A 10,447-nucleotide genomic window follows, 5' to 3' on the forward strand; every position below is an offset into this window, starting at 1 on the left:
TTTTCCTGTCTAAACGTGCATAGGATTGCACTCTTAGGGCGCGTGCTAGCTAGGCATGCTGGGAGGGTTGAACTTCTTTTTCGTCTAAACATGCATAGGATTGCACCCTTAAATACTTTTTTTTCTCCCCGCAGGCGTCAGCGAGAGCTGCCTGGAGAAATACGGGGAAACCTAGGATTGTAGCATAGGTGTGGTTGGGCAGCACCGTGTCCCCCCAGAAGCTAAAGGCAGCAAAGGGAAGGGGATACTTTACTCTCACTCAAGACTTGCTTTGTATAAAAAAGTGTTTAGCTTGTTAAAAAGATGTAAAAGTGGGACGTGGCTGCATGCAGGCAACGGTGCACCGGCCTTTTGCATGCAACAGAGTCCAGGAAGCGAGGCGGGGGCTGCTTTGTAGGGGGGATTTGGGGCCAGAAATCCAAACTTGCTTGAGGGCCTGGTTTTACTCTATAGGGATTAGCATTTGCAGGACAATTGTTTACATTAGAAGCTTTTCCACACACATGTCCACAAAAACAATACCTCAGTTAGAACACCTGAACTCCTCTTTTTGCTCCTGCGGTTTATTTTTGGATGGGCCCGCTGCTGCCCAATTATAGCCAAGCTAAAATTCTAGAATTCTCCATTGTTTTCTATGGGTAACTCATATTGCCTCCCGGAGGAAGAAAAAAACGCTGAAGGAGTTCTAAAGGGACCATGAAGTTCTATCTCGAGACAATGCGGTGAGTTATTCTCTCTATGCCTCTCTACCCGGCGGCGGTGGCGAATTAAGCTGGTGAACTCGTGGAGGGAGCCATTTTGGGCACTGGCAACGCGTAGCGGGCTCATAGAGATAACTCTAAGAAGAATAACTAATCGCATTTTTGGACAGGCAATTCCTGAGTTCACTTTGAACATAAGTTTTAGTCTCCCCCGGGGCGGAAGTGGGAGCTGCCCATAGAAAGCAAAGGGAACAAACGAGATTTTAGCGTGGCCGGGGTAGCTGCGTGTAGCCCGCCGACCCTGCTTGCTCGTCAGCTAAGCCCACTGGTGTACCCACGCACGCACATACATTAGACATGCCATATTGTAAGAGACTGTATTTACATTGTCAGAGCAATTCTAAAATATTTAAAAACTAAATCGTCACATTTTTCACACGAAATAAGACCCAAATAAGAATACCTTTATTTGCCGCTATTTTTGTTTTGCGGGGAAACTGAACCTGCTCATGAAAGAAAATGGGCACTTGGGAGCATCCCTAGAACTCAGGACATCCAATGATTTCCCCATTTATGATTTCCCCATGGAGATACTTAATCTCCATGGGTATGCCAATTCCTATCCACATGGCAATGCAGAAGAGAATGCATATTCCCAACCACCATCTTAGGCTGCATACATGTTATTGGGCATTGCTACATCTGGATCAAGGTCATAAAACAATAATGTTATAACCCAGTCAATATGTTACAGGAGGGTTGCATGCATTAAAGCTTTTTATGGTGCAATCCTATGTATGTTTAGACAGAAAAAAGTCCTATATCTCCCAGCATCCCCCCAGCAAGCAATGCTGGATCAGTCATGCTGGAAATTGTAGGACTTTTTTCTGTCTAATATATGCATAGGATTGCACCCTTAGACTATCTTCCTTCAGGGAACCCATGAGAACATATGAAGAGCCCTACTGGATTTCCCAACTTTGTTATCATGAAATTTTATTATATTTTGAAATAAGGTTAACAAAATAAAGGCAACAAAAAGAACATACATAATAATAAACTGAAATCACTAAAGAAACAAAGGAATTCACTAATTATAAATCTTAGGCTTTAACTGATATGCATATGGAACATCTACAATAAAACAGCCTAAGTAGGTGCTCAATACACAATGAAAGTGAAAATAAAAGTTAAAACAACGTGTAAAACGAGTGTGTGCAAATGTATGTCGTGTGTTTGTGTGTATTAATCAGAAAAAAATAAAGGCAACTACTTGGTTGGAACTTCATCAAAAGTTTGAAGTGCTTCAGCATATGAAATAAATGGAAATGATGGTGCCATAATATCATTCTTCGAGTTAGGATTCCTTGCTTCCTGCACTTGCTGAGTAAGTTTATACATACTCATAGGGGGTGTTTTCACCAGCAATTTACTCCTAGCTGGCTGTGTGTTGAGGTTGTTAGGGATACATAAAGTCGTGGCCATCCAGCAGCCACCTCAGAGCTTATCAGGGAAAAACCGGGACCGTGTTTCCACGACAACAGAAGGAGAAGCTGATGGAAATCTTTTTTTTCCCTGATAAGCTCCGGGCGTGGCTGCTGGATGGCCACAAGGTCATGTGTCCCTAATGACCTCAACACACAGCAGGCTCGGAGTAAATTGCTGGTGGAAATACCCCCGATTTCCTGAGACTGCTTGAAGTCCGATTCTTTTCCTCAAGTCAGGGTCTCCCCGGTATAGTTGCTGTGTGCCCCAACCTTTACACTGACCTCGGGTACGCCAGCCCTGCCCAGGGGTGTGCCTTTTATCGTGGCCCCAGTCAAGGGGTGTTTTCTCCCATTGTGCTGAATGAGGCTTGCCCTCCCAATGACCACAGAAATAACAGAGAAACTTCTGAACTGACATAGTACATTTTAAAGCCCAGTTCTTTAAGTGCGATTAAGCAGGATCTCGAGGCTCCAATTAATTCCCTTAGGAAATAACTACTTCACAGCTTCCTTATAGAGATTGTTGTTGTTGTTCAGTCGTTCAGTCGTGTCCGACTCTTCGTGACCCCATGGACCATAGCACGCCAGGCCTTCCTGTCCTGCGCTGTCTCCCGGAGCGTGCTCAAGTTCATATTCATTGCATCCGTGATGCTATCTAGCCATCTCATCCTCTGCCGTCCCCTTCTCCTTTTGCCTTCAGTCTTTCCCAGCATCAGGGTCTTTTCCAGGGAGTTTTCTCTTCGCATTAGGTGGCCAAAATATTGGAGCTTCAGCTTCATTATCTGTCCTTCCAATGAGCACTCAGGGTTGATTTCCTTTAGGATGGACTGATTTGACCTCCTTGCAGTCCAGGGCACTCGTAAGAGTCTTCTCCAGCACCACAGTTCGAAAGCATCAATTCTTCGGCGCTCAGCCTTCCTTATAGTCCAGCTCTCACAGCCATACATTACTACTGGGAAAACCATAGCTTTGATTAGACGGACCTTTGTCGGCAAGGTGATGTCTCTGCTTCTTACTATGCTGTCTAGGTTTGCCATAGCTTTCCTCCCAAGGAGCAAGCGTCTTTTAATTTCATGGCTACAGTCACCGTCTGCGGTGATCTTGGAGCCCAAGAAAGTAAAATCTGTCACTGCTTCCATTTCTTCCCCTTCTATATGCCAGGAAGTGATAGGGCCAGATGCCATGATCTTAGTTTTTTTAATGTTGAGTTTCAAACCAGCTTTTGCACTCTCCTCTTTCACCCTCAACAAGAGGCTCTTGAGATCCTCTTCGCTTTCTGCCATTAGGGTTGTATCGTCTGCATATCGGAGTTTGTTGATAATTCTCCCGGCAATCTTAATTCCGACCTGTGATTCATCCAACCCGGCATTTCTCATGATGTACTCTGCATATAAGTTAAATAAGCAGGGTGACAATATGCAGCCTTGTCGTACTCCTTTCCCAATTTTGAACCAATCGGTTGTTCCATGTCTGGTTCTTACTGTTGCTTCTTGACCCTCGTACAGGTTTCTCAGGAGACGGGTAAGGTGGTCTGGTATTCCCATCACTTTCAGAATTTGCCACAGTTTGTTGTGATCCACACAATCAAAGGCTTTAGCGTAGTCAATGAAGCAGAAATAGACGTTTTTCTGGAATTCTCTTGCTTTCTCCATGATGCAGCGAAAGTTGGCGATTTGATCTCTAGTTCCTCTGCCTCTTCTAAACCCAGCTTGTACTTCCGGTAGTTCTCGGTTCGCATACTGCTGAAGCCTAGCTTGTAGGATTTTGAGCATCACCTTGCTGGCATGGGAAATGAGCGCAATTGTGCGGTAGTTTGAACACTCTTTGGCATTGCCCTTCTTTGGAATTGGAATGTAAACTGACCTTTTCCAGTCTTGTGGCCACTGTTGAGTGTTCCAGATTTGTTGGCATATTGAATGCAGCACTTTAACAGCATCATCTTTTAGGATTTTAAATAGCTCGGCTGGAATACTGTCATCTCCGCTAGCTTTGTTGTTACTAATGCTTCCTAAGGCCCACTTGACTTCACTCTCTAGGATGTCCGGCTCAAGTTCAGTGACCGCACTATCATGGCTATCAGGGACATTCAGATCTTTCCTGTATAGTTCTTCTGTGTATTCTTGCCACCTCTTCTTAATCTCATCTGCTTCTGTTAGGTCCCTGCCTTCTTTGTCCTTTATCATGCCCGTCTTTGCACAAAACGTTCCCTTGAGATCTCCAATTTTCTTGAAGAGATCTCTAGTCTTTCCCATTCTGTTGTTTTCCTCGATTTCTTTGCATTGTTCATTTAAGAAGGCCTTCTTGTCTCTCCTTGCTATTCTCTGGAACTCTGCATTCAGTTGGATATATCTTCCCCTTTCTCCCTTGCTTTTTGCTTCCCTTCTTTCCTCAGCTACTTGTAAGGCCTCATCAGACAGCCACTTGGCTTTCTTGCATTTCTTTTTCTTTGGGATGGATTGAGTTGCTGCCTCCTGAACAATGTTACAGACCTCCATCCATAGTTCCTCAGGCACTCTGTCTATCACGTCTAATCCCTGAAATCTATCCCTCACCTCCACTGTATATTCATAAGGGATATGATTTAGGTCATACCTGAATGGTTTAGTGGTTTTCCCTATGTTCTTCAATTTAAGCTGAAATTTTGCAATAAGAAGCTCATGATCTGAGCCACAGTCAGCTCCAGGTCTTGTTTTGACTGACTGTATGGAGCTTCTCCATCTTTGGCTGCAAAGGACATAATCAATCTGATTTCGATATTGACCATCTGGTGACGTCCATGTGTAGAGTCGCCTCTTGTGCTGTTGGAAAAGAGTGTTTGCTATGATCAGCATGTTCTCTTGGCAAAACTCGATTAGCTTTTGTCCTGCTTCATTTTGTACACCAAGGCCATGCCTGCCTGTTATCCCGGTGATTTCTTGACTTCCTACTTGAGCATTCCAATCCCCTATGATGAAGAGGACATCTTTTTTTGGTGTTAGTTCTAGAAGGTGTTGTAGGTCTTCATAGAACCGATCAACCTCAGCTTCTTCGGCCTCAGTGGTTGGGGCATAGACTTGAATTACTGTGATGTTGAATGGTTTGCCTTGGATTCGTACTGAGATCATTCTATCATTTTTCAGATTGTACCACAGTACTGCTTTTCCCACCCTTTTGTTGACTATGAGTGCTACTCCATTTCTTCTCAGGGATTCTTGCCCACAATAGTAGATATGATGGTCACCTGAATTAAATTCGCCCATGCCTGTCCATTTTAGTTCACTGATTCCCAAGATGTCGATGTTCAATCTTGCCATCTCATGTTTGACCACCTCCAGCTTACCTTGATTCATTGATCTGACATTCCAGGTTCCTAAACAATATTGTTCTTTACAGCATCGGATTTTCTTTTCACCGCCAGACACATCCACAGCTGAGTGTCCTTTCGGGTTTAGCCCAGCCGCTTCACTCTTTCTGGCGCTACTTGGAAATACCCTCTGCTCTTCCCCAGTAGCATATTGGACACCTTCCGACCTGAGGGGCTCATCTTCCGGCGTCATATCTTTTAGCCTTGTGATACGTTCCATGGGGTTTTCTTGGCAAGAATACTGGAGTGGGTTGCCATTTCCTTCTCCAGTGGACCACATTTTGTCAGAACCCTCTGCCATGACCTGTCCGTCTTGGGTGGCCCTGCACGGCATAGCTTATGGCTTCACTGAGTTACGCAAGCCCCTTCGCCACAACAAGGCAGTGATCCATGAAGGGGCCTTATAGAGATCCTGTGCGTTAAAATGGGGGCTGGTTTCAGTCTCTTTCCAAGAACAAACCCGTTAATGTCTCCTCAGAAGTATCTCCCATTGTGGTCAATGAGGCCCTGCGGGTTAAAATGGGAGTTGGTTTCCATCTTTGTGTTCTCTTCTCCCCCTCCCCACCTTCCCAGCACAAGCATGTGTGTGTCTTCTTGGAAGTAACTCCCACTGTGCTCAGTGACACTTGCTCCTGAAATGCAGGTGCATCTGGACTTTCAGGGGAAAGGAGAGAGGGGAAGCCTCTCTTATTGGTTGAGCAACCCCTGCAAGTCAGATGATGTTCACTCCAACCCCCACCAGAAATTATGTTCCATGAAGCGATTTTTACTGGTCTGGAGAATCTGCTCGTGGAACCTTGCTCACAGCAAAGCCCATTCCTTTTTTTAAAAAAATCCGGTACTCCTCCTTCTCCTTCCGTTATTGTGGAAACACAGCCCATGTTCCAAAACTCCTGCAGTGTAGAATATTCCCATGAAAGATGAAAGTATAAACCAAGGTGACCACACCCCTTCCAACAATATTGACTATAATTTGGATGTATTAGGTGAAGCCTTGCAGGAGTAATGTACCACCTACTCAGAACTTTCTATTGTGCTTCCTTTATATTAGTGTTGATTGATAAAGGTGCAAAAGAAGTCCAAATACACTGCCAATCATCTTCTTCCAAAGACTTACTTAAGTCAATCTCCCATGCCCACACATAGGATGGCTTCTCATCCAATAATGGCATTTGAAGGATTTTATAAATAGATGCTATCAAGCCTTTATTTGAAGTAACAGCAGCTTCTATAAAAGATTCAAAAGAAGTAAGTGGGTGCTCAGCTGCCTTCTTAACGTGATTAAGGTGAAGAAAGTGATGCAGTTGCAGATACTGATAAAAAGATAGTACCGTTGGTTCAGTTCTTTTCAAAACATCTGGCTAGGAGAGAGGTTCCCCTTTATCAACTAAATCAAATAAAAAATCTTTGAACTTTTGCTGCTAACCATGCACAAAAACCTTGGGATTGTTATGTGCTGCAAATTCTGAATGATGCAACACTAACATTAGTGGAGACAGATCAGGAGCTTTGTTTTTCCACTAGTGTTCCCAAGTAAGTATAGTGTTTTTAAATGCTCAAAGATGCACTTAGGTCTATCACAACATCTGATCGACATCAAGAGGGTAATTTTCCACTGCTTGTTGTTCTATGAGTGTCCACTGGTGCTCTGAGGAGGGATGCATACATTCTACAAGAAATCTCAGTTGAGCAGCAGCATAATACAATTCCAAATTTGGCACTGCAAGACCTCCTTTTGTCTGGGGTCTGCTAAGAGTTGCTCACTTTAGCCTTGGCTTCCATCCTGACCAGATAAAATCTGACAACACTTTGCTCCATTTGGCCAGAGCTGGAATAGATAGATGAAGTGGAATTGTTTGAAATAAGAAAAGGAGTCTGGCAAAATATTCATTCTTACTATAACTATTCTAGCTAACTATGATAATTTATTCTTACCCCAGTTTTGAGTGTCAGAGTATACAATGGCTGATAGTTAAGCTTATATTCACATAGTGAGGGAAAGATATGAACTCCCAAATGTCACCAAGGTTTAGTGATCCACACAAAAGATTAATTTTCTAGATTGGCTTGTGTAAGTGCAGATAGATTGACATTAATCATCTCTGAGTTATGATAGTTTACTTTGTATCCAGAGGCTTGCCCCAAATCATCAAGTAGTGAGATTATTTCTGGTAGCGCTGATAGTGGATTTGTTATATAAAGGGTCTTATCTGCAAACAAGCCCACTTTATGTTCTGTATGACCAACACGTATGCCTTGAATACACTGATTAACATGAAAAGCAATGTCAAGAGGTTCAACAGCTAAGGCATACAGTAAAAGAGACAATGGACAACCTTCCCTTGTACCCCTCTGTAACTGAAAAGTCTTTAAATTGTGATTATTAACAGAGACAAATGCTTGAGGACTTTTTTAACTGGATGTAACAGCCTTAAAAAATGCTGGGCCAAAACCAATAATCAAAAGTAGGTATTTAAGATAAGGCCATTCAACACAATCAAAAGCTTTTTCCACATCAAGAGACAAAATTGCCACGGGAATGTTGTCCAGCTTCACTTTATGTATAAGATCTATGGTTCATCACACATTATCTGCCAAATGCCTCTGTGGAATGAATCCTGTTTGGTCTGGATGAATATACTGAGTAATTAATGCTTTCAGCCTTTCAGCAAGAACTGCAGTAAAAATCTTTGAATCCCAATAAATCAAAGGTATAGGTCTGTAAGATGTTAGAGCAGCTGGATCCTTGTCTGGCTTTGGTATGACTATGATCCTTGCATCACACCATGTACTTGGAGTTATGCCTCCTATCATAACATGATTGAACAGATCTGTAAGAGGTGTAAGCAACTGACATTTGAAAGATTTATACAACTCTGCTGGAAACCCATCAAGACCAGGAGATTTGCATGTTTTTAGGTTTTTTATAACTTGGTCTACTTCTTCTTCTGAGATGAACCTTTCCAAAGCTGCCCTATGACCTGATGTAATCTTTGGAATAGGCAAAGAATCCAGGTAGTCCTTGATTTGGTTGAGATGTGGCTGTTGAGATGTGTATAAGTCCTGATAATATTTTGAGATTGCAGAACAGACCTCATCCTTCCTAGCTAGGGTGTTCAATGGGGTCCTGATGGCCACCACTTGTTTTCTGAGCAGCTCTCAGTTTCCATGCCAGAAGTCTGGCCTGCTTGTTACCCCTCTCAAAGTATGCCTGTTTCATATACAGAAGTGCTTTCTGGATGCATTGGGTTTCCAGCAAATTCAGTTTGTGTCACACTACTGTCGGTTTTGCATATATTTTATTTGAACCAGGTATCTTATGCTTTTGTTCCAAGTCTTGTAATTCAGCTGAAAGTTCTGAGTCATCTTAACCCTTGCTTTCTTCATTTGCAAGGCAGCTGATAAGAACCACCCTCTAGCCTTGAATGCATCCCAAACTACTAATGGAGATGTTTCAGAATGAGAATTCTCAGAAAAGTATTGGGGAAATTCTTTACTCAATTGATCAATTAAAAACTGATTCTGAAGGGGAAGTGTATTCAGTCTCCATGTGCAAGTATGATCTACTTGGTGTGGAGAGTGCAAGGTAGCTGAGATCCACACATGGTCAGACCAGGTAATTGTACAAATATGGACACCTTGGAGTTCTCTTGCCAATTCATGAGACAGGAGGATCATGGATATCCCATCTTATGTGAAGAAGTACTCCCTTTTGCCTGTCCTGAATCTCCCACTCTTCACCTTCACTGGATGGATGACCAGATTCTAGTATTACACGAGATTGAGAAAAACATCTCTCTACCCACTTTCCCATGCCATGCTTAATTTTATATATCTCTGCAATGTCCCCACTTACTCACCTTTTCCTAAACTAAAAAGCCCCAAACATTGTAACATTTCTTCAATAGAGGAGTTGCTCCAGCCCCCTGATCATGCTGGTTGCCCTTTTCTGCAACTTTCCCAGCTCTACAATAGCTTTTTTTGAGATGCAGCAACCAGAACTCTAAACAGTTTTCCAAGTGGTGTCGCACCATAGATTCATCACATCATGATATTGTATTATGATATTGTTAGCAAGTGTCCTCTCCAGACATGTGTACAAACTCATGTATTAAGGGACCTTTTAATACTGTACTGTTTCTAGGCAGATTTATCCCAATGAGCACACACAGCTCATTTATCCCTGTGAACACACACAGCTCTTTTCCAAAACAGGGAAGTTGTTTTTATTGCACAAGAATCAAGGTATACATGAGATCAATCATGGAGAATTAGGTTGTTGCAATAATCATAGTACAACAGTTATGCAAAGTCTAATATGGATTCAATCAGTTCATATAAGATGATGGTCCTGGGCATATTAAACAAGTAAAGCATAGAGCACAATGGATCAGATACCCGTCCATGCATAGAATCTGAAATGTGGGGAAAATAGCTCCAAAAATCCACTCAGCATCTGAACAAAGGACCGTTATGCATGGAAAACTGGGCGGTGGACATTGGTGGAGCATCTGAATTTGAAAAGGGTTGTTGGGGTTGTGGTTCTGGTTACAAGGCTTGGAGCCAGGCAAATTGGTGCTCTAAAGGGACTTACAGACGTTTGTCTCTAACTGCAGGGTATACATGGGTAAATATAAACACACACACACACCAGTTTCCAGTGCCTTGTGTGCCACTCACTTCCAATTCCAAATCTTTATTATTAATTATTGGGTTCAATATCATATTGTGTGTTGAGCCAGCCTCTCCAGAGAGTTTAGCTTGAAGAAGGAACAGGAAGAAGACCCTAAAAGGAAGCCTGGCCACGATCCTTCCCACTGGACAACCAGGACAAGGCAGTGGCCAGGCTTCGAACCAAAAACCGGTTTAAAAATAGACCAATTCTCCATATACATTTACACAAGCACACAGTAGAA

Source organism: Heloderma suspectum, chromosome 5, assembly GCF_057233095.1.
Source record: "Heloderma suspectum isolate Gila_16-S chromosome 5, 16-S_ref, whole genome shotgun sequence".
In the NCBI taxonomy this organism is placed as follows: Eukaryota; Metazoa; Chordata; class Lepidosauria; order Squamata; family Helodermatidae; genus Heloderma; species Heloderma suspectum.